The sequence below is a fragment of the Ictidomys tridecemlineatus genome, chromosome 6 (assembly GCF_052094955.1).
Source record: "Ictidomys tridecemlineatus isolate mIctTri1 chromosome 6, mIctTri1.hap1, whole genome shotgun sequence".
Lineage (NCBI taxonomy): Eukaryota > Metazoa > Chordata > Mammalia > Rodentia > Sciuridae > Ictidomys > Ictidomys tridecemlineatus.
Genome location: NC_135482.1, coordinates 134,282,723 through 134,306,847, shown reverse-complemented (window position 1 = coordinate 134,306,847; position 24,125 = coordinate 134,282,723). Strand labels below are relative to the sequence as shown.

The 24,125-nt window shown below is 36.6% G+C and overlaps 1 long non-coding RNA gene across 2 annotated transcripts; it reads left to right on the top strand.

Moving 5' to 3' along the window:
• The first annotated feature begins 9,008 nt into the window (after positions 1 to 9,008).
• Positions 9,009 to 23,717, top strand: LOC110598111 (uncharacterized). 2 transcript variants are annotated; one of them, XR_013423308.1, is made up of 5 exons: positions 9,009 to 10,046; positions 11,014 to 11,297; positions 11,402 to 11,528; positions 12,791 to 12,893; positions 22,815 to 23,717. It is a non-coding gene; the product is annotated as an uncharacterized LOC110598111 (long non-coding RNA). The 2 variants fall into 2 exon arrangements; XR_013423307.1 differs by having other exon boundaries at positions 11,402 to 12,893.
• The last annotated feature ends 408 nt before the right edge of the window (positions 23,718 to 24,125 follow it).

Here is a 24,125-nt window from a genome sequence, read left to right as displayed (position 1 = left end):
GATCTCTCACTTGTTGTATTTTCTCTCTGATATCATTCCTTATATCATCATTTACCTCACAGATTAGTTTAACTATATAAATTCTAAACTCCTTCTCTGAAATTTCTTCCACTGGGATGGGGATGGATTCTGTTATTGAAGTATCTTGGTTTGTTTGTGGTGATGTATTTCCTTGCTTTTTCATGTTGTTTGTGTGTCTATCCATCTAAGAATATGGATGTGAGGCAGTAGAGTTTGTACCCTGTAGACTTATAGTGTCCCTGAAGGTTTTTACCATTTAGCAGGAGACAACTAATAACAACAACCAATGCAAACAATGCACATCATTAAACCAAATAATTTCTTCTATGATGTCTACAATATTCTCACAATAAACAGAAGTAATATGACCAGTTATTACCTGCAATAAAAACAGTAATTTTGCAAAATGGTTGATAATTTTGAATGGTAGATAGGGAGAGAATAAATGTGATGTAGGATGTGATGATTATGAGGGAGGAAGACAGACAATACAAGTAAAAAGTTAAAGAAAGAGTGAAAGGAGAACAATAGAGATTCGATATTAGTAGAAGAAAGGAGAGAAAGTGATTTAAGGAAAATAGATAAGTGAGAGAAAATATATATAAAGTAAAAAATTTTAAATATGAAAAAATAAAAGAATACAAATCAAAACCAAAATATACTAATCAAACATCCTATTCCCCACCCTCAGGGTGGGGTTGCTAGGGTGAGAGGGGTAATCCCTTAGATGAAACTCCTGGGGGGAGGTATAGGTCCAGGTAGGCTCCAGTTCTACCAACTGGTCTGGAGGTTCTAAATCGCGTGCCTCCAGGGCAAAGTGATTTCTTGTCCATGCTGGAAGACTGCCCTCCATAATCTCTCTTGGGTTGTGTGGTAGAGGAGCCAATTATTAGTCTACCACATCACTTGCAGACCCCCTGTTTCCTGGTCTCAGGCTTAGTCTCCGAACTCAGTTTCTCCTGCTCCCACCCTTTTAAATTCCTGCCTAGGTACATCTCTCCCAGCTGGTCCTGCTAGCAGCCAGATTGGAGGGGGAGAGCCAGGTGGATTTCCATGACTGGTTGTCCCCTGCGTAAACCTGTCTCCATGTTTGAATTTCTTTGGGTCACTTAGGCACACCCTGTCATGCAATTTGTGTTTGCCAGGCCTGTATCTTGGGCCAGTCTCAGGTTTGCCAGGACTCAGATCCTTCAAATGCTGGTCCCCAGCACCTTGGCTGCAGAATGGTTCCTTTTTCTGTCCTCTACATGCTGCCGGGAGAGATGTAGTTTCTTTCTGGTACACGGCTGCTGTGGCGTACCTTTCAGTTTAGTTGGATAGTGTCTTTGATCTCTAAACTCTGTACCCAGACATGCCTCAGTTCTCCTAAAAATGTGGTTGCTTTAATCCCCTTATCCCTCCTCTGTCCTCTTGGAGGGATCGCCCTGACTTGTGCCTCTGCTGTGGCAGCAGCTGTGGAGCTGGAGATTTCTTCCTTCCTTTATTATTATATCCAACCTCCTGAGTCCCTGATCTGCTTTGAGTGTCCAGTATTAAATTCCAGTAAAGTGCTCCACCCTTTTTCTTGTTCACCTGCATTGCTGAGAAGCTGCCCATCTGCTTTCTTGGTTTCATCCCCCGGAGCAGCCAGGAAAGTGACCTGCTTTATTCTGCCATCCTGAAAACTTCCTTGAACCCTATTTTTTTAATTCAATTATTTAGATTATGGCAGTAGAGATAATCTGTTAAGTAAAAATAAGAGATGAGGGAATGACATTCAGAGACCCCAGGGGTTAGCTCCATGCCAGGCCAAACCACAATGACCTGGCTGGTCCTTTTGTTCTGTGCTACTTACATAAACTATGACTCATACATAACAATGTCTGTAGGTTTATGAAGAAAGCACAGGTAGACCTATGGGCGTGACAGTGTACAATGCACAAAGGTCCATCTTTCTGCCTAAGTTTCAGAGAAACATTTCCATAGCAAGAAGAGAACTACAAAATTACTCTCTGAATAAATAAATGCACATTTATGAATATCTTGGTTGGCCTACTGCTGAATCACTCTATGAATATCATTTGAAAATATGATTTAAGACTTTGTCATAATTATCTTAAGCAACTAACTTATTTAAAAAGTAGAAAGGAGGGGAATAGTGTTCATGTTTGTGAAAAGAAAATAAAACTATGATTTTATTTGCACCAGAGAATTTCTTGTCTTCTGGGCTGGGGTGTAATGTCAGGCACTTGAGAATTTAGGAAAGAATTCTTGGTGCTAAAGACCTAGCTGGAAACAATCTCACCTACTGAAATAGCTATTCTGAAAGTCTTTTATGTTTCTGATCTTTCTAATGAGGGATTTATACACATTTCTTCTACAGAAATACAAAGTATTTTCTTTATAGATAAAGATTTACATGGGATATGTAAAAAAAAAGCAAAGAAAATATTTCTGTACATTCACTCTTGTTAGCCGTAAAAATGTTTGTGAGAACATTGCCCATTATATCTTCCTGATCTCTCTGTGTAATTCCCAATGAGAGACATTCTCAGAGTTTGAGATAGACAATTTGTTTTCACAGAGAAACATGATTTCCTCCTGCTATCCTACAAGGTTTGAGTAACTTTTTATGTTTCTCTCTTCCCAATGTCTCCTAGGAAACTCAAGCTTATATATTATGGCCAAATGTAATAGCTGCATTTCCCCTTACTATTTGTCATGTGAACTTTTACCTCTTTTCCCCACTTGATTTCTCTCTTGTCCTCCTTCCCTTGTTTTTTGAAATTGATTTTGTTTCCATGATTTAAATCCCTTTTTCTATTAAGGAAGTCAGTGAGTGTAGAACTTAGACAAGCATCTATCAAATACCTCTGTGTGTGATTTGGAAAGGAATCACTGCTTTCCACTAAGATTCTCTTCTCCTTATCAGCCGGATGAATGCCTGCCCATCCTGCCAGGCAGAACTCAACAGCTTTCCCTTCTGTTCTCTCGTTTCATACAGAAAGCAAACCTGACAACTTAGGAGCAGCATTGCACCTGCCTCTGTGGATTCACGCAGCATCTTTCTGAGTACATCTTGTCGTCTCTAGTTAGAGATTATCAGCCTCTTTGGGGCAATGACTGCATTTCTTTCATGCCTATTGTCTAATATCTATGCCCAGCTTTGTAGCCCAATACCAGGAAAAAGGTAGGTATAAACTGATATGTGTAGATGAGAAAAACAAATCCAGGAATTTTAAAATTATGGAAAAAATATAATACATTGGAAGTGTTATGAGTATAGTGAATACACAGATTGGCAAATAGATATTTGTGTCCCATTAAATAACCAACTCCATACTATGAGCTATTGGGAAATGGGATGGGGACATAATAGTACCTGCTTGGCTAGGGATATAATACTCCAATTTGTGATACACCTAAGGAGTTTATTGTTGTGAACAGGGTAAAATTAACATGGGTATAATAGTTTGGATGATTTTTAAGACTTGGAATGGTTTTAGCAATATGCATTTTGGATAGGGTGATGGGAAAGCTTATGCAATGATATGAAGACAAAATGACAAAAATGACTTATTTAAGAATGGCGAGAAGTTCTGTTTGAGAGATTTGAAAGGTGGGTGATGATTAAGCATTGGTAAATAATATGATTAAATAAGTGGTAGTATGGGTATTATGGTTTCAATAAGAGGTGTCCCCCAAAAGATCATGTGTGAAACAATCCAAGAAAGTTCAGAGATGAAATGATTGGGTTGTGAGAGCCTTACCTAACCGATGCATTAATCTACCGATAGGGATTAACTGGGTGGTAACTATAGCAGAGTGTGGCTGGAGAAAGTGGGTCACTTGAGGGAGGACCTTTGGGGTATATATTTTGTCCCTGGTGAGCTGAGTTTTCTCTCTGCTTCTTGGTGGTCATGTCATGATTTTCTTTCCTCTTCCATATGCATCTGGCATGATGTTCTGCCTCATTTTGGGCCCAGAACAATGGGGTTGAATGTCTATGGACGAAGCCCTCTGAAACCATGAGCCATATAACTTTTCCTCCTCAAAAATTGTTCTTGTCAGGTCTTTGGTCTTGGAAGCATAAAAGCTGACTAAAACAGTGGGTGGCTACAAGGTATGGGTCAGATTAGAGAAAAGTCCTTAGACTCGGGTTATAAGTTACTTTTGAACTACATAGAAAGCTGGTTTTTCACTTTTGAACAAGAGAGTGGGCTTGATTAAAAAAGTAAATTTGTTTAACAGTATAAATAATAAATCAGTACAGACTAGAAAGAGAGAGAATTATATTGACAACATTAGAAATCCAGGTATGGGAATGGAGGGCCTAGATTAGAATGCTTATAGCCAAAGCAGAAGTATTAATTTCTATTTGAAAAGGCAAGAATTATGAGCTTGATTATATAATATGATATGGATGAATAATGAGCCACAATTTCACTTAGAAGCCACAGTATCACCACGCAAATATTGAAAATTAATAAATGTAATATATGTACTACTAGTGTTGGTCATAAAATCCATAAATCACACAGAGTACAATTCTCAGATGTATGATGATGCTAGACATTGATCTTTTTCTGTAAAAATTCAATATGGAGAATAATTCACTTATCATTATTTTAATGTTGATTATTTGTAAAACTGTAGTTTAAAGACTTTGCACATGATTATAACAGAATTGTTCAACTCTACATAATATAACACACATACTGGGTGTGACATAACAAAATAGCAGACAGGAAGGTTAAAACAAGAGAAATTTCTCACACATCTAGAAATTTCAAGTCCAAGATCATGGAGTTGGAAGGTTTGGTTTCTCCTGAGACCTCTCTCCTTGGTTTGTATGACGTCTTCCTACTCTCTATTTCCTTCCTCTGTGTGTATGCTAACCCCTGCTGTCTTCTCCTTTCTCATGAGAACTTACTTCTCTTTGATTAGTGACCCACTCTACCAGTCTCATTTTAACTTCATCATCTCTTCAAAGACCTTATTTCTAAATAATAATATGCTATTCGGAGGTTTGGGATAGCAACATAAACTTCAGGAAGATAAAACTCAGGAGGTAACAAGGCATAGAACAGATATTTTCTACTCAATGGGTTTCAGATCTTCTTTAATACATGTGAAATATTTCCTCGGTGATGTACAATTGCTTTCTGAAATTGATGAATGCCGTTACTCATCTAATTTTGTTCTTCTCCCTCCTTGATTTAACTTGAGTCTGTTAACAAGTTTTTCACTTCTAAATTGACCCATATCCTTTCCTTTCTATAGTAATTGCAAAAATAAGCGGCCCCACATTAATTCATTTTCAGATTACAATAATGCTCCTTCAAACCCTTCAAAAAATCAAACCCTTGATAAAATCATTTATAATTAAAAAAATTTGCAAAAGAGAGATACCCTCTTTGATGTGTGAGGTTGGGTATATCACTCTTGCTTTTCCCCCCTGAATTTCAGTTATCTATGAGGTCGAATGAAGATATTTAACCTCACAGCACTGTTGGAAGACCAACTAGGACACCGTGTGTGAATGTAGGTGCACAAGGTGGATTCCTTTCTCATTTTGGTCTCCATTGACTTTCATCAAGCTCAAGAGCAGCACCTGTTCTCAGTAGCTCAAAATCTAGTGGCATGAGATTTCTTTTAGAAACATCATTTATTATACTAGGTAGTGATCAATTATTCCGTTTGGTTCATAAAGTTGTTATCAAATTAAATGTTCCAAATTTATTTTGATTTTCTTTATATCTTTCATATGTTTTTAATTTTTCTTCTATTTCTTCCTTCACATCAGTTTGCCAGTTGTCACTTTTTATTGAAATGAGTGAAGTTTCTCTCCTCAACCTCCCATACTTTATTTTACTATTTCAAATAATTTGAGTTGAAAAATCAAATGATAAAAACTATGGCTATTTAGGAAGATACCAGGGAGTAGTAGATATTCCAGGCTCAACCCTGAATTTGGTTCTATGCTAAATAATTTCTATGTCATTAAATCCTCTTCACAACCCACAGAGTAGATTTTACTATTACCACTGCTTTGTACATGACAAATCTGAGAGTACAGGAAGTAACTTAAAATGTGGGAAGGAGTAATAGACACTGGAAATCAGACCTTCTGACTCCAGGTTCAATACTGCTATGCTATGTACCCAAAGTGAGATGTTCCTTTAATGGATCTTTAAGGTCCCAAGATTTTTGCACCATATTGATTTAGTTATGATTTCATCTTATAGAATTCTTCTCAAGTGTTAGAAGTACTTTTATGACTTTTAACTCAACACCATAATGCTAGTTCTCTGCCAGTCCAAAACACTAGCTCTCTGCCAATTCATATATAGGAAAATTTAGTCAGGAGGTAAAACAATTCCTGAAGGAAATGCTGCCCCACCTAATTATTGAAAACAGCTGATGCTCATTGACTGATAAGACAAGCCTGTTTGATTCTGTGTTTTGGACATTTACTTACATGTATGACCACATTCAATCTTTACAGTCTTCTGTGAGGTAAATTCTATAATTGTACCTATTTATCAGGTGATGAAACAAGTTTTGAGTAGTTATGTAATTTTTTTGTCCAGTCAGTAATTAATCGAGCTGATATTTAAGTCCAGGAATCTGAGATGAGGAGAATCAAAAACAGAGATGGTGATGAAAAGTCAGAAGAAAATTTTGAAAATACTACTTACTAATTAGTGGTTCAGGTTCACTGAGAAGAAAATATCTTGATGGAGTTCAGTTGTAGAACCCCAGAAGTAATTAAAGAAAGCCATGGGGAGATTAAAAAGATTGGGAAATGAAACCTACATATTTATTTAAACTTCATTAGAAAGTACCGGAAATCGACAGCTTTCTACTGTTAACCCCACAACTGTTTGTCAGGACTAAATTTATCCTTATAGAAGAAGATTTTTGGAACTCAGTCTGTTTTCTGCACTCTGGTTGCTTCCTTCATGAATTTTACCTTTTTAAATTTTTTTTTTTTGCATGGGGGTTCCTTATTATTTCCATAGCTACTCCCCGTCTTCTCTATCCCTCTTTGCTTTTAAGAGTATAACACGTTTGACATTTGGTTGATGGTCATCTTTCCATTGTTTGTCTACATCATTGAGGACTCAGGTTTTCAACAAAAATTATATGGATCAATCAGTCAAGTCTCTTAATATTTTCAATTTTATACAGCCTAACCTTCAATCATCCAAACCTAGATCTTGTTATTACTTGGAACTTCTTTACTTCCAAATATGAAACCAGTGCTTACTACATTTCCAACTTTATTACAACCCTATCTTTACTATTTTAGGTCATTGACTCCATGAAACCTATCTTCTTCTCTCTCCTTCTTCTCCAAGCCTTCTCCCAATTCAAGGGCATTCCCTTTCACCTCACATCCTCAACCCCATCCTACCTCATTTCCTTCTTCATCAAAGGAAGACTCCACAGACCAACATTCCATTCTTTAAGTACCACTGTTCTCACCACCTTAAATTCCTTACTTTCCTTTACATCACCTAAATCTGCTTTACAGAATCCCTACTCTGGTTTAATACCAATATACTGGTGTCTACTATTTCTGGACTTTATTATTTTGTTCCTTTCCTATCTCTTGATTGCTGATGAAGAACAGCCAAGAATAATATGACTGAATTCAATGACAAATTTATTATCTTCAGCCTTAGCCTTTGCTAAATAGCTTCTCCCATTCTTCATCATAGCTATTTTCAGAGCTTCACAGCTCCCTTCACGCCTCCAACTCCACCTTTTCCCTATTCACTTTTAGCAGTCACACTGCTTTACTTTTCCCAGGGAAACAAAATGGAAATTACTAGGCATGAATATCTCATTCATCTTAATTCTCTTTTCTAATGTCTCTGAGAAAGAGACATCCCTGCTCACAATCAGACTTGATTCTTCTTATGCTGAAATTCACTGTTATCTCCATAATAATCCTACTTCATCAATAATGTTGAACACATCTTCATACTCTTGGTAGAACTGAAGGCCAGAGTGTGTACCATAGTTTATCTCAGCTCTAGTTCCCATCAAGCACAGCTGTCTCCGCCAAAGTGACCAAACTTCATAGAGCAAAAACATGTATGTATGGTTGTCTGTGTATGCATACACAGGATGTGTGCATGTGTGTGTGAGCATGCACACATGCAGGGATAGAGCATAAAGTGGGGATAGATTAAGGTTTCTACTTCTCTTATTTCCATATTGGACCAATAATCAAGCCCTAAAGTCTAAAGTTTTCATTTATATCAGAAGTAAATAATTAGTAAAATTGCCATCAAGAAATGGAACACTAAATAGATAAATTGATCTAATAAATTCACCAATTATACATGTAAAAAATTTAATGTATCTTTTTTTTGGAGGGGGTGTACGGGGATTGATCTTAGGGGCACTGGACCACTGAGCCACATCCCCAGTCTTTTTTTGTATTTTATTTAGAGACAGGGTCTCACTGAGTTCCTTAGCACCTCACCGTTGCTGAGGATGGCTTTGTACTCGTGATCCTACTGCTTCAGCCTCCCAAGTGCCTCCATGCCGAGCTAATGTATCTTTTAACAGTTCTCTAAATTAAATTCTAAAAGCTTCAAATATCTTTTTATTTTACTTTTGATCATAAAATCCATTTACAAAGTAAATATATAGAATCTTGCTAAATATTTTAAAAATATTTTTAAAAAAATGTATAAAGGGGTAATGGTTAAAAAAATTTGGCTATACCTTACCATAAAAATATTCCACTCGCACAAATATGTCATTTGCACTGAAGCAAATATGTTAAACAGCAATAGGGAATATGTGAAGTATAAATGAAAATTCCCTGTGAACTATTTCAAAGTTTAAAAGTTTCCATATTTACCTCACTATAAGCTCTCCACCAGAAAATGAAGTTGACATATTCTTTCACAACTTTGGGAATGGTCATTCTCAGTAGAAATTCCACAACAAAGAGTCTCAATTAATAATCACTTGCTAATGCAATCAATTAATAATTAATAACTAATAAAATCCTTCAAGGCAATTCTTTAAGAAAGAAAATTTATGAGGAAAAAAAATGAATGTTTTTCTTAAGCCAAACTTTTCTCCCACTCAACTACAACTTTTTGACTCTATTCTGTTTTTGTTGGGACAGAGTTCACTAAGCTGCCAAGGCTGCCTCCAGATGGAGATGCTACAGCTTCAGCCTCCTGGGTAGCTGGGGTTATCGGAGTGCCCCATAGCTGGGCTTACAGGTGTGAGCCACCACACTTTGATTCCATTCTGAACAGAGACAGTTTTGTCTGTCATGTACTATCATAGCCCCTCCCGAAAGGGATCAGAGACTAAAGGATACAGATAATCCAAAGACTAATGCATCATTTTTGTACCTTTTTTTAGACCCAGGCGCAATTTTTGTTTGGCTTCCTTCATGTGAAAGCAAACATAAAATATAATAGCTATGGGTATCATCAAGAATCAGAGGAACAGATATAAAGTGTCAGAAAGATTCTGACTTCTAGACAATAAGGAAAGGAACTTTGGAGTGACAAAGTGAAATTTAAAAATGTGTGTTGGTGTGTATGTTGGTTATGGGGGATGGTGGAGGGTTCTGGTGACTTCTGTGGAATATTCTAGAATCATAGTGGAAAACAATGGTCTATCCTTGAGGTCCCAAAGGGGCCACAGCTTGAGAAACAACAAGCAAAACTGTGCTTTCTCCATGGTATATCTATCTAGTAGAAGGAAAGATAAGGCCTGCCTATGAGCAAGTTGAGCCATATCCATTTCTGTCACTTGCTCATACTTCCCTTCATCTCCTAGTTCCCACTCCAAGTCCCAACTGTGGTCTCCATTTCACTAGGAAATCTGAAAATCACTGCTGTTGAGAAAGTACTGGCTGTCAGGCTTCGAGAGTGTGTGAAACACAGACAAGGGATCTGCTCATGGGACGGTGAGGGATGCCCTTTAGAAATTCAGGCCCACTGTGGAACCCTGCCTTGCCCCAGCTGCTAACCGCATGCTTCCCTTGCACCAAAGAGAAGGTAAGGGGGAACACATAATTGGGTCAAGGAGTGAATGGACAGAGGGGCAACTTATCAATGGGGTGAGGTATGCCCTTGGCCATTTCATCAAATGATATTGGCAAATGCTATAACCTCTCCTCTCTTGCATCTGTTAAAAAAGAAACATTGCACCCCCTTCACAGCACATAAAATTGGGAGAATGATTGATAATGTGCTTTTCATGCTTGCAACTCATTTCTGAGACAGTTTCCATATAAATAGAACTTAGGATTTATTATGATTCTGGTGGCCCAGTTTTCTTAATAAAGCAAAAATTTTGCTAGGGGCACTGGGGGGAAGGTGGTTCTTAAAAACCGTGGTGAATATTTCAGACTGCCCACTGAGCAGACTTTGGAAAATATTTCTGTTTCCCTCTGTACTTGATTCATTTTGCTGACTCTAAAATGAACTTTGAAAATGACAACATCAGTTGTCCACTCTTTGAACAATCGGGTTTCAGACCATCTGTGTAACTTTGTGCTAAAATAAGGAGATTAAATTTTAAAACTTCTGGCTAAATGTAATATATATATATATATATATATATATATATATATATATATATATATATATATCCCCTGAAAAGGTTAAAACCATAGTGAGGGACATCCTGGTGGCTAAAATTAGGCTTGCTCCTATTAGCAAAGGCCAGGGCCCACCGTGAGGGCAGCAGAGCCACCTTGGTTAAAAACATCCTGACCTTTTCATCATTGCTGGATTCCTATGGAGCAACAGGCATAATGTGCCCTGCTTTCCATTACACTTTCTCACCTTCTGTGCTATCTTAATTTAATGGTTGGCAAGACCATTTAAAAAATGATCAAACTGAGATTCTCCTTTTAATTATATGCTTTTTGTTAGATTTAAAAATGAAAATACAAAATGTCTGGTAATATGTGTTTAGTGTTTCTTTTTTTTTTCCTTATTTGTTTCCTGTCATGACTAGCAATAAAAGTGCACCAGCTTCTCTAAGTCATACCCTCTGGAAAAATGGAAAATACTTCCGGGGCTTTCTCATCTATCTCTTGCTTCTTTCAAGGATTGGGAAGTTGGAGAACAGAGACTTCAGAATTGAACTACTTGTGCATCTTTCTTTAAAAGGATCCTTTTTCTTGCAAAGGGCTGGTCAGGACTGCAGAGGCCCACTTTCAGACTTTGTTCGCATTGTTCCACATAAAGAAAACTAAAAAAAAAGAATCACAGAAATAGCATTGTATGAAGACAGAGTTGGTAAGATTAGCATATTAGCCTTTAATGAAAGCTTTTGCAGCTTTTTGCTTAAGGGTGTGAGAGTCTTTGGTAATAAATAATTTCCATCATATTATAATGTGTAGAAGAAAAATATGCATATCAGCAACACATCTTTGAGAGCAAAAAGTATCTCAAGGGAAGCATCAATCTGCAGCCCTGCCATGTGACAAAAACCAATGGCGTGCATTTCATCAAGGCATCTTTATCAAGGTGAGGAAATTCATTTTGTGACTCATAACAGCCTCTCCCAGATAATCAAAACATTCCATTTTAAGTTCTAGATTGGGAATTTTAATAAGGTTCAACCACCTGAACTGCTTTTCTTAGCAATGTTCTCTCTCGCTCTCCCTTGCTCTCTTTTTTGGAGCCTAGGAATTATGATAACTTACATAGTCTCTTTACAATAACAAAATCATCTTTGATGATTCCAGGGGTAGTAATATAATAACATCAACTTATTTAATTTTAGGTATATATCAATTATTTCATAGACTATTTATAAAAAAAATAAATTAGGAAATTTTGTTTTCAAATGGTAGACTCATGTCCTTGCCTATTTCTGCTCTCTAAAATAACAAGAAGAAGCCACAGAAGCATAAATTCACATTTCAATAAAATTGGAGACACTGGTAATCGAAACTGCATTATATATAGAAAGGCTGCCAAATATAATGGAGTCCAAGTAGAGACCAGGGAAGATGCTGAGAAGGTATGACTAAAGCAAGAATTTCATGCAATGGGATGGAATACAGTTCTTCAAAGCAGGTTGTGTTAATGTAGCTAAGTGATCAACATTATGGTTCACAATGATGGGGAAAGCCAAATCATGGGCCTCCTGAGAAAGACACAACATGAGTTATTCCTTTCCCTTAAAGAAGCACAGCCTGAAAGGAATCATGAGAACAGAGACGCTCTAAATCAAGGGTGTTGTGGATATCAAGCAGAAATCTAATGGACGCCCCCCCTCACCCAAAATTTGTACAAATTTAATATCACAAACCCACATCAAGAGGGTATGGGAGGGTTTATTACAAAATGAAACTCTCTGAGTAAAACAGAAAAGTTCCCAGGAATATCCAAAAGTAGTCTGAAAGAGAAGAATGGGAAATGGCTTGGGGCTTTTACTGTGGTTGGAGATGATCCCACATGTACAGGCAGGAACTTATGAGGTTTGAATCTCCAAATCTGCCCAAAAAGGAATCCTGGGCTTTCTTAGCTTTCCTAAATATGGGGAAGAATGGAAAGAGGCAAAGAGAGTCTTAAATCTTATCAGAAATTGCAATAGTTTCGATCTGAAATGTCCTCCCAGGACCCGTGTATTAAAGACTTGGTCCTTTTCTTGGTGCTTCTGGTAGTGGAAACCTTTAAGAGATGGGGCCCATGGGGAGTCTTAAGCCACAGGAGGGTATCTTTGAAGGGGACTGTGTGACATTTGCCTCTTCTACTTTCTCTCTTTTGTTTCTGGCCATGAGGCGAACTGGCTTCCTCTGCCCAGCACTCTTGCTATGATATACTGCCTCACCACAGGTCCCAACGCAAGAGAGCCAGCCAAAATGGACTCAAAGCTCCAAAAGAGTGAGTCAAAATAAAGCTTTCTTTTTTTTTAAGTTAACTCAGTCATTTCGTTACAGTAGTAGATTTTTTTAAAAATTTATTTATTCTAATTTGTTATATATGAGAGCAGAATGCATTTCAACTCATAATACACATATAAAGCACAATTATTCATGTCTCTGATTGTATACAAAGTAAAGTCACACCATTCGTGTCTTCATACATGTAGTTAGGGTAATGATGTCCATCTCATTCCACCATTTTTCTTACCCCCATGCCCCCTCCCTTACGCTCCCTCCCCTTTGCCCTTTATAAAGTTTCTCCGTTCCTCCCATGCTCCTTCCAGCCATCCCCATTATGGATCAGCATCCACTTACCAGAGAAGACATTCAGCATTTGTTTTTTTTGGGGGGGGGATTGGCTAACTTCATTTAGCATAATATTTTCCAATTCCATCCATTTACCTGCAAATGCCATAATTTTATTCTCTTTAAATGCTGAGTAGTATCCCATTGTATACAATTCCATTATATATTGTACCACAATTTCTTTATCCATTTTATCTACTGAAGGGCTTCTAGGTTAGTTCCACAATTTAGCTACTGTGAATTGTGTTGCTATAAACATTGATGTGGCTGCATCACTGTAGAATGCTGTTTTTAAGTCCTTTGGGTATAAACTAAGAAATGAGATAGCTGGGTCAAATGGTGGTTCCATTCCAAGTTTTCCAAGGAAACTCCATACTGCTTTCCAGATTGGCTATACCAATTTGCAGTCTCACAAGCAATGTATGAGTGTGCCCTTATCCCCACATCCTTGCCAATGCTTATTGTTATTAGTATTGTTGCTTGTATTCTTAATAGCTGCCATTCTGACTGGAGTGGGATGAAATTTTAGAGTAGTTTTAATTTGTATTTCTCTAATTGCTAGAGATATTGAACATTTTTTATATATTTGTTGATTGATTGTATATCATCTTCTGAGAAGTGTCTGTTTAGTTCCTTGGCCCATTTATTGATTGGGTTATTTGTTTTTGGTGTTAAGATTTTTCAGTTCTTTATTTACCCTAGAGATTAGTGCTCTATCTTATGTGTGAGGGATAAAAATTTGCTCCTATTCTGTAGGCTCTCTATTCATCTCACTGATTTTTTTTTTTTTTTTGCTGAGAAGAAGCTTTACTACAGAGCAATAGTAACAAAAATGACATGATATTGGCACCAAAATAAACTTGTAGGCCAATGGTACTGAATAGAAGACACAGAGACAAACCCACATAAATACAGTTATCTCATATTAGACAAAGGTGCCAAATACATATATTGGAGAAAAGCTAGCTTCTTCAACAAATGGTGCTGGGAAAACTGGAAATCCATTTGCAGCAAAATGAAATCAAGCCCCTATCTCTCATCATGCACAAAACTCAACTCCAAGTGGATGAAGGACCTAGGAATTAAACCAGAGATGCTGCACCTAATAGAAGAAAAAGTGGGCCCAAATCTTCATCACATCCGGATAGGCCCTGACTTCCTTAATAAGACTCCTATAGTGCAAGAAATAAAAACAAGAATCAAGGGATGGGATAGATTCAAACTAAAAAGCTTCTTCTAAGTAATAGAAATTTAACAATACAGCAAATCTTCAAAAGTAGAGTTGGATTTTTATTACAAAGGGTCATTCTACAGAAGCATTGACCTGAATCTTTTTAAAATGTCAGTGCGAATGCATACAGAACTGCCAATTGTGGTGATTATGCCCAATGCATCAAGTTATATACCCAAAATATATCTGTAATGCCTATGTGTCAATTAGACTTTAATACAGCTGAAAAAAATATTTTTTTTTAAAAAAGAACCAGAACATTATCCATGCAAGGACCAAATAACCAGCATTTTGGAGCATGTAGATTTATAATCCTGAAAAGGTTTTATTTTTCTTGAATCAGTGCCTTTTGGCATGCTATGTCAAATTCCTTTTCCAGTTCCTTAAGAACACCTTGGGGAGTTCCATTAATTCCCAGTCACTTTTAATGATTAACACTGTAGTCAAACATTAGTATTTCAATCAGACACTATTGACACTAAGCTTTTCCAAACTCCCACTCAGCATAGATCTGACCTGAAATAAGAAGATGGGCAGTTCAAGGACACTCTTCCACTCATACTTCCTTCTCTCTCTCTTCCCTGACAAGATCTTAATTTCTTTATTGTGAGTCTTTTCTGGCCAATACTGAGAGGCAATAGATATCTTTAGTGTCACAGGAGCCTACATGTTAGCTCACTCATCCCAGACGTAAAGGTCTAGGAGGGTCTACTTTATACTCAAATTTGGATTTGGTTTCATTTCTACGACAGTCTCCATGATACATTTAACACCAACTTGCAACTGGGATCCTCCATCAAGAAGATGGCTGTACTGGAGGACTATGCTCCAATTCCAGCCAAGTTACACCCCCAGAGAGCCCTGGACACAATGGGTACTTTGCCGCTATGTTGCATCAGGTAGAGAGAAAGAGGGCTGCTCTACCACAAACCCCTCTTACTTTATCATTTTCCTCCAATCCTTGTATCCCTATTTTAGTAGAAACAGTGCAATTCTGCTACCTGAGCAAACATCCAACTAGGGAAGGCAATGACAGAACTTCTTATCATGTGACTCTTCTTCATGTTTTCCTAAAACTTGGAGTTGAGTGGGCTAGGAAATCCCCATCTACCACTAATATAAGTTGAATGCTGTCTACAGTGATTTTTATTTTCAACTGCATTTTCTTCCCATCCTTCTAGCCAGGAGAAATCTAGCCAAGGCATAAACTACCTATAATTAAAATTAGGAAAAGATAGGAAAAGGAGGTGGAAGATGCCAAAAGTGTTGTCTTTTTCATTGTAAAGAACCAGGGCTAAAAAAATCCAGGATTTTAAATTGTTAATCAAGAGTTGAGATGTGCTCATATGTAAAAGGAAAAACTAAATAATACCAAGAAAATGACCAAAAATGTAACTTAAAAATGGTATTAAAAAGTAGAAGAAAGGAAGGAAGGGGGAAAGTAATGAAAATGTGCTTATCTTATCAATGTTCTGACTGTTTATAAAAATGCAAGTTTAAATACATAAGATTATAGATAAAAATACTAAGTGTAATTTTTTTTATCTGCTATATGTCAACTTATAATTTAAAAACATTCTAAATTATAAGTTGACATATAGCAGATAAGGAAACCACACCATGTAATAAAAGTAAAAAAGTAAAAGAAACATTAAAAACAGAAAATTTCACATAATATATGAAAACCAATTAAATCATAATGAATATAATATGTCAATTGATAGAGATGGGCTAAAACCCTCTTTTGAAAAGCAAAGCCCAAACAAAATATTTTCTGTTTGCAACATATCTACGGTCCTCCAAATCAAAAGGAGCTCAGGAAAGCTACAGATACAAAACACGGATCCTAAAACAAAAACAAAATACAGAAACAAACAAAACAAGCAAATGTAAATGCAGATAAATAAAAAAGTGTATTTTTATCAGAAAATATAGACAAAGCCATATTATAATGATAAGGAGAATAGTTCATCATGAAAATCAAATAATTATAAAAGTTTCTTCTCTAAGCAACATTAACATAAAAATGAATTCAGCCACAATTATAGGATTACAATGTAAAAGTGTTAGTACAATTTAATTTATCTCTTTCAATCCATAAAAGTTCTAGTCAATAAATATAACTAAAGGATAAGAGGCCTAAATAAAAACCAATATCTTCTGACAATCAAATATTTAACTATCTTAAATATAGAAAAATATCTTCTCAAGTCTGACTATAGATCATTTATAAAAAAATAATCTTATATAGACAGCAAAAATGTAGCCATTTTTAAATCTTAATTTTCTGTGATCACAAAACAGAAAAAAATTCTCACAAAACTGAATGTGGAGCAAAAAAAATATTTAAGAAGTAATGATAACAAAAATGTATCATATCAGAAGATTTGAGATTAATCAAAATCAAATGGTAGAAGAAAAAGAAAATCCCATCCTAAATACACATGTTAATTTACCAGAAAAAAAAGAAAATCAACTAATTATAGAGCTGAGAAAATTAAGAAAAGACACAGGCAAGTATTTTAAAAAAACTAATAAAATAGAAGGAAAATTAACAAAGGCAACAAGCAGAAATATAAATTAGCAATCAGAAAAATGGTAGAACTAGTAAAACAATTCAAATAGATGGATATTAGAACACAATAAAAGGAATAAAGATTTGGTGAAAATTCTCAGTAAAAGGATTAGAAGATACACATAATACATAAAAAAAGAGAAAGGAGAAGTTACAACATATGGATAGAACATTAAAATATTCCTGTGAGATGTCTTTGTTCAACTCTGCAAAAATAGGAATGAAAAATATACATGAAATAGATAATTTTCCAGGAAATTATAACTTTCCAAACTGGCCAGAGAGGATATAAAAATCTAAAAGAACAGTGCTATGTGAGAACTAGAGGATTGCCAAAGAGTGTCCCTCTCAAAATAGCAACCACAGGGAGTTACTGATGCTATTTAAACGGTTTTGTTTTAATGCTGGTTAAACTGTTCTGGAGCATATAAGAAGAAAAAACTTTCTAGTTATCATTTAATGAAACCAGCATAAAAGCGATATTAAAACCTGAGCAAGATACCCCCGCCAATGAAAATTCTTAGAAAACTCTCAAATAAAAACAATTTGGCAACAGAACAGCAACTTATTGAAAGACATCGATTAAATGAAAGGGGAAGTTATACCAATGGCCAGATGTGGTTTGTGAAATAAACATGAGGTTATTTTACTACTTGTACATTTATTGATATGGTTATCCCTGTTTATAATGTTAAGTTAAAATTAATTTCCTGGGGCTGGGGTTGTGGCTCAGTGGTAGAGTGCTTACCTAGCATGTGTGAGGTGCTGGGTTTGATTCTCAGCATCATATAAAAATAAATAAATAAAATAAAGGTTTTGTGTCCATTTACAACTAAACAATGTTTAAAAAATAATTTTCTTACATTTGCTAAGATATTCAGGAAGATTCAACAATTTTTTAAAAACAAAATTCAATAAACTAGGACTGTCTCAATATGTCCTAAATATATTCTCTCCTTCCCACCCTCCTCCTCCACCAAAGCTTTCCTCCTTTCTCCCTCCATAGGGAGACATAAGAAGCCTTTAGAGATTCTCAAATATGTTCCCTAAGAAGGGAATATAAGAAATGAACAACAGAAAATGGCTTCTCTGTGTGTATGATTTCCTCCCAGATGGATAAGATAAATTAGGCTCATTTTGTCCTATTCCTAGTTGATTCCATGCTCAAGGGGAATACCTACATCATTTGGAAGAAAATTATGAAATAAATACAAAAGGTTACTGGTTAATGGTGAATAGGAGATAGTAGAGCATGAAATTACTTTATACATCTGTCAAACGAAAACTAAAATGATTATGCTCTATTTTATGTAGTTTCAAACATTTAGGTCATTTTTTTCTTAATTCTGGAATCTTATTGCTGTGACAGATTGATCCCAAGTTCCACTGTAAAGTAATGTAAGATAAAGAAAGAAAGAAAGAGAGCTGGGGATGTGGCTCAAGAGGTAACGCACTTGCCTGGCATGTGTGGGGTGCTGGGTTCAATTCTCAGCACCAAATAAAAAAAAATAAAATAAAGATGTTGTGTCCATTGAAAACTGAAAAATAAATATTAAAAATTCACTCTCTCTCTCTCTCTATCTCTTTCTCTCTCTCTCTCTGGAAAAAAAAGAAAGAAAGATTTAAATGATTTACCAGAAAAATAGAAAATTTCACTCAGGTAATGAAATGAAAGGAACAAATTGCTAAATAATAAAAATGTGAATGCATACTGACTACATATTACACACACACACACACACACACACACACACACATGTGCGCTGTCAGTATTGTAGAATTCATAGCATCATATTTCCCATTAGAAGGATGTCAGCTCTAAGTAAAACATACATCCTGCTAACATCATGGTCATAGCCTACTAGTTTAATATAACTGTTTATACTGTTAGAAATGGTTTAAATAAGTATTATTAACCATTAGAAATGCAAATTATCTGTAGCAGTAATAATTCTTTTCCTACCAAGGTAAAGCTCTGATCCTAATTTATTTTAATCTGGAATAGATAACATTGAAAAGATCTGGAACTTTATTTTGGAAAAGAGAGAAATTAATGTGTTGCCAAATCGTCCGAGGTGAAGATTTGGCACCATGTGCAGAGTGCTGAGGTGGGAAAGGAAGGATTCCAGAGCATATAATGATAAATCTTTATCTTCAAAGGGGAGTCAGTCCTCTTTCAATAAAGTCATTCCTGCATTATGGGCAAAATGAGCCGAAGCAGAGAGGTGTGAAATAGGCTGGCTTGTCAGGGCCCTGAAAGCAGTTTTGCATGAGGAGAATAAAAAGGCCCTCAAATGATGCAGTAAAAGGTTAGACTTGAGGTGAACAAGGGTAGAAGGTCTTTGGTGCCATACCAAGAATTATAACTTTATTCAGAGTAAAGGGTATGGTATATGGTTTTACCAGAAAAGGATGTAATATTGAGGCTTAGAAAGACAGGTTAGCAATAGTAATGGAGGACGAACAGGGAAGGATGCGAGAATAGAAGAAAAATAAACCTGCCAGGAAATCATTTCAAGAAATGATGACTACCTAAACCAAGGCTGTAGAAGTAAAAAGAGAAAAATTTAGGTGATGCTGGGGATAGAGAATCTGTAGAACTTGGCAGTTGTTGGAAAATATTCTGAAATGTGGGAGAAGAATGTAAATTTCTTGGGTGGCTGCTGGTATTTGCGTTAGTATCAAGAAGACAAGGTAAGCAGGTTCAAGAGAAGCAAGATGAGTTTACCATAGTCAAGGGACAGGAAGGATGTGGGACACACCGCCAGGAAGTGGGAGCTCAGTAGAGGCATCAGCCTGAGAGAGACTCAGGACGTAGGTGGGAGTCCCACAGAATTTACCAATGAGTCCTTTCCTTTGGTCAATAATAAATATTGGAGGAGAGCATTGTTGCTCTGGATGTGGAGGGCCAAAATTGTTACCCAGTTCAAACATCTTTGTTGCTCATCACTCATGTGAAAACTTGGGAGTTGAAAAGTTGGTGGAAAGAAGCAGTTTTATTCAAAGCCAGCTTTGGAGATGACTGAGAAGACTTTTGCACCACAAATCTCTGTCTTAGGGGACTTAGGGGTGCATAGGCAGAGTGGGACAATGGGCAAGAAATCCATACTCTGGGGGGGGGGGCTCTTCCTCTTCAAAAATACACCCGGTTGATCTCTATCTGTTTCTTTTTCTCTCCAGAGCAACTAAAGGGACCATAACCTTTGAGGCCAGCATCTGCACTTTCAGACACATTACTTTTTTGGTTAAGTCAGTTTATATGAGCTAAAGAAAGGAGCTGGTGTCACAGAGGCCTCTCTTTAGAATTTAGAGAATCATGTGAAAGGGATGGGTCTTTAAAAGGTTAGGAGGAAGAATGGGAAGAGGAGGGGAAAACAGTTCTATTAAAGACACTTTCTGAGGGAGCTGCACAGTTACAATCTAATTGCAAACTTCTTTATCTTCAAGGTTCTAATTTGCTCCCTGCCTGTATCTCTCACTTTATTCTTTTCAACTTCTCTTTTCTCACAGCTTCACCAACAAGGTTCTCAGCCTCTCAAGCAATGTTTTGTGGTTACAAAACCCGCCAATTCCTTCCACCTGCAATTTTTCATCTTCCCTACTGCTCCTTTACCAAACCAAACCAAACCAAACTGAACCAAATCTCTGAACATATTACATTTGCTCATCAGCTAAGCCAAAGTTACCTTACTTCATATTACAATCTAAGTTTTTCTACCCTTTGGATCAATTCCCTTAATTATTTCCTTCAAAGTCTCTTAATTTGTGATTATTTGCCTTTATAAACTTTCTCCTTCCTGTTAGAGCTGACAATAAAACTGCACCTAGGCAGGAGCCTCCTCTGTCTTGTACACTGTTTTATCTCAAAGCCACAAAGCAGGGCTGAGAACATGAAAAGACTCCGGTACGTATCATTGCGGAAAGAAATAAAGGAATGAAGAAATAATCATGCATCTAATCATCACAGAGGAAAAAGGATGCAGATCATGAGTTTTCCTGGATTAATTCACATATCTTTCTACCAAATATCTGAAATCTCCATTGCTAGATCCCCAATTTTATCTGTGCAATAATAGACCTGACATGTAGCTGTGAGTGAGATGGGGAAATAGTCACATATTTTCCTATGTTCAAATACCAGATTTGAGATTTGAACTGCATAACCTTGAACTAACTGCTTACTTCCCTAAGCTTCTACTTGCTCATCATGAAATGGGCCAATAATAACCTATCTCATGGATGTGTGGTACAGGGTAAATGACAAAATGATTGAATCTCTATTCCAGTTCCTGACTCGCAGTAAACACTCAGGAAATAGGGCTCCTCTGGAATTGTCATTCTGCTACCAGATTACTAGTACCACCCTGGGAGAAGAGGCTAGGAAAAAATGCTCTCACTGTTCTAGAAATATTTGGAGTCAAAATGGTAGGGAAACAGGTTTTATTCCAAGACAGCTTTGAAGAAAGATAGAAGAAACATTACTTCAAAAATATTCCATGCTTGGGCAAGGCATGGTGCATGCCTATTGACCCAGGGGCTTGGGGGGCTGAGACAAGATCACTTTCCTATTTCTAGACAACAGTTTGAAAGATATGCTATACTTTAAAACATATTCAAACTATCATTTTTGAGAAAATAATATATGTAATAAGAAGAATAAGACTATAATAAATTATCCAGTCAGGATATTCCTGGTTATAATATATACACACATTGCTTGTTACAACTGCTATAGAGCAGGGTTTCTTGAAAGGAACAATGACTTTTGATGAAGGTAAAAATAATCACTGGGAGTAAATCTGGGGTATAAGCAAATAACAGCCTCACTCTGCCCTCCCTTCTGATTTCCAGTTGAGACTCCTCATTGGCTCACTCAATTGGAGGCCCCAGAGCATGGAAATCCTGCTAATATATTAAACTATCTGGAGTACAACACAGGGTTAAAAGGGAATGAAAATTGTATCAATAAGAGCAAGTATACATATTATACCAGTGATCTATGCGAACCTTCCAGAATTTACACACATGTGCACATACATAGACACACTTAGCATCTTCAGTAAACTATGACTCAGATATCACATACATTGTTCTTAATTTGTACATTAATACCAAGAAATACTGGAATAGAGTCACTGTAGATTAAGTAGAGGGGAGTGAAGAAGGGAAGGGGACAAGGGGATAGGAAGGTTAATATAATGAATCAGACATTATTACCCTATGCATATATAACTATACGAATGATGGGATTCTATGTCATGTACAACCAGGAGAATGAGAAATTTTACTCCATCTATGTGTGATGAATCAAAGTGCATTCTACTGTCATGTATAACTAATTAGAACAAATTAAAAAAAACACTGGTGTGGTGGGGGTAGAACACATGGATAAAAGTAGCCCATATGGACATTTGGGAATAAAAACCATAAAGTAGTTTATGACATGAGAAAAGAAACCATTTACAATTTTATCAATTCAATTAAATGGATTCACTTGTTGCAAAAGACTAAGTGAATTGGCTTTTCCCAAGCCATCCATGATTTTATGTTTTCTTTCTTAATTACAAATATCTAGGAAGTCCCAAACAATCTTTTATCCAGGCTCTCTTGCAGCTAGGCATGACCATGTGCCACCATTTTATTTTATGAGACATGCACAGCAGATACTGGGTGGGGACTTGGAGTAATTTTTTAATGGGACAGATAACTTCATCGCATTCTTTGACTTTTTTCTCCTTCATTCTTCTTCTTTGTCCCTGCTTTTGCAGGACAGGCTGATGCAAAGACTAGAGGGACCGCAAACATATTGCAAGCATTAGGATGGGAGCCACCCACCGAGGGTTGTGAAGCAAGAAGGACAGACGGGCCTGTACTGGGAATGACATCCTCAAGCAATGTCACCACACCTAGGCTGCCACATCTTACTTTGAGGGGATAAAAGGCCTTATCTATTTAAGCTGGTGGTAGATCTACATGTGTCAATTGAAGTAAAAAGCCTTCCTGGTTGATATGCTTACTGATTTTCTTCTTTTAACAAGAACTGCCCATCAAAAGTTAGGCTGTTGGCAGGAAGCCCAGGGACACTGAGATGGCTCCTAGTCTTTTATTCCTTAGAGAGTCTGTATGTTTTTCATTATAGTCACTCAAATTTTATAATAAAAGTATGAGGGAGCATAGTTCATTTTCTCTGGATTCATTTATTCATTGAAATAAAGCTTGGGCTTAGAACCAAAGGGCTTTTCTTCATATTGCAACTTTCACTGCAGTTATGACAATTAAAATAGGTACAGATTATCTCCGAGAGGACAGAAAGCTTGTCCTTTGAGTAGTAGGATTCCATGCCATTTAGGCAAGTAGGGTTTCATATATGAAAATAAAGGAAAAAATAATACTCCTTTTAAGATGAGTTTTCAGATGCTTCTTTGGCATGCCTCTTATGCCTGCATGATTTCTCTCAGTAAAATAAAATTAAAGGTGCAGTTCAGCAATCTGTGATACCTTGTGAACCCAAAGGACAGCAACTCTAGATCTTAAGACTTCAGTGCTTCTTCTACAGAGTCATCTGACATCTAGTTAAAGATGATTCCTGAAGTGGTGGGATGCATTTAATGCTTAATATTTTAAAAATATTTTTAAAAATAATTTAAAACATGTTTTAGAGTTGCTTGATTCAAAACCTAAAATTTTATATTATTTACTCACTTTTATTGACATTAAAAGTTTATGTTACACTGTTTTCATTGTGTTGCCCATCTATATTTCCCTTTTATCTATTTTGTTTTCTGGAAATAAAATGGCATAGAAGGTACATATAGTTTGAACACAAAATGGTACATATAGTCAGAATACTCGATAGCTAGTCCCAGCTCTGCAGTGACCACCTTGGCCATACATGGATGAAGTTGATAGGAGGTCTCCAGAAATCCTAGCTAACTGAGGCAGAGTATCAACAGTGTGGTTGGCAAGGGAGGATTGAAGACTTCTTGGCTTGGTACTTTGGGACTTGTTCTTAGGATAGAGGTTGAGGAAAGTCCTTGGGCTGGTGATACAGCTCAGCAGTAGATCCTAAACTTAACATG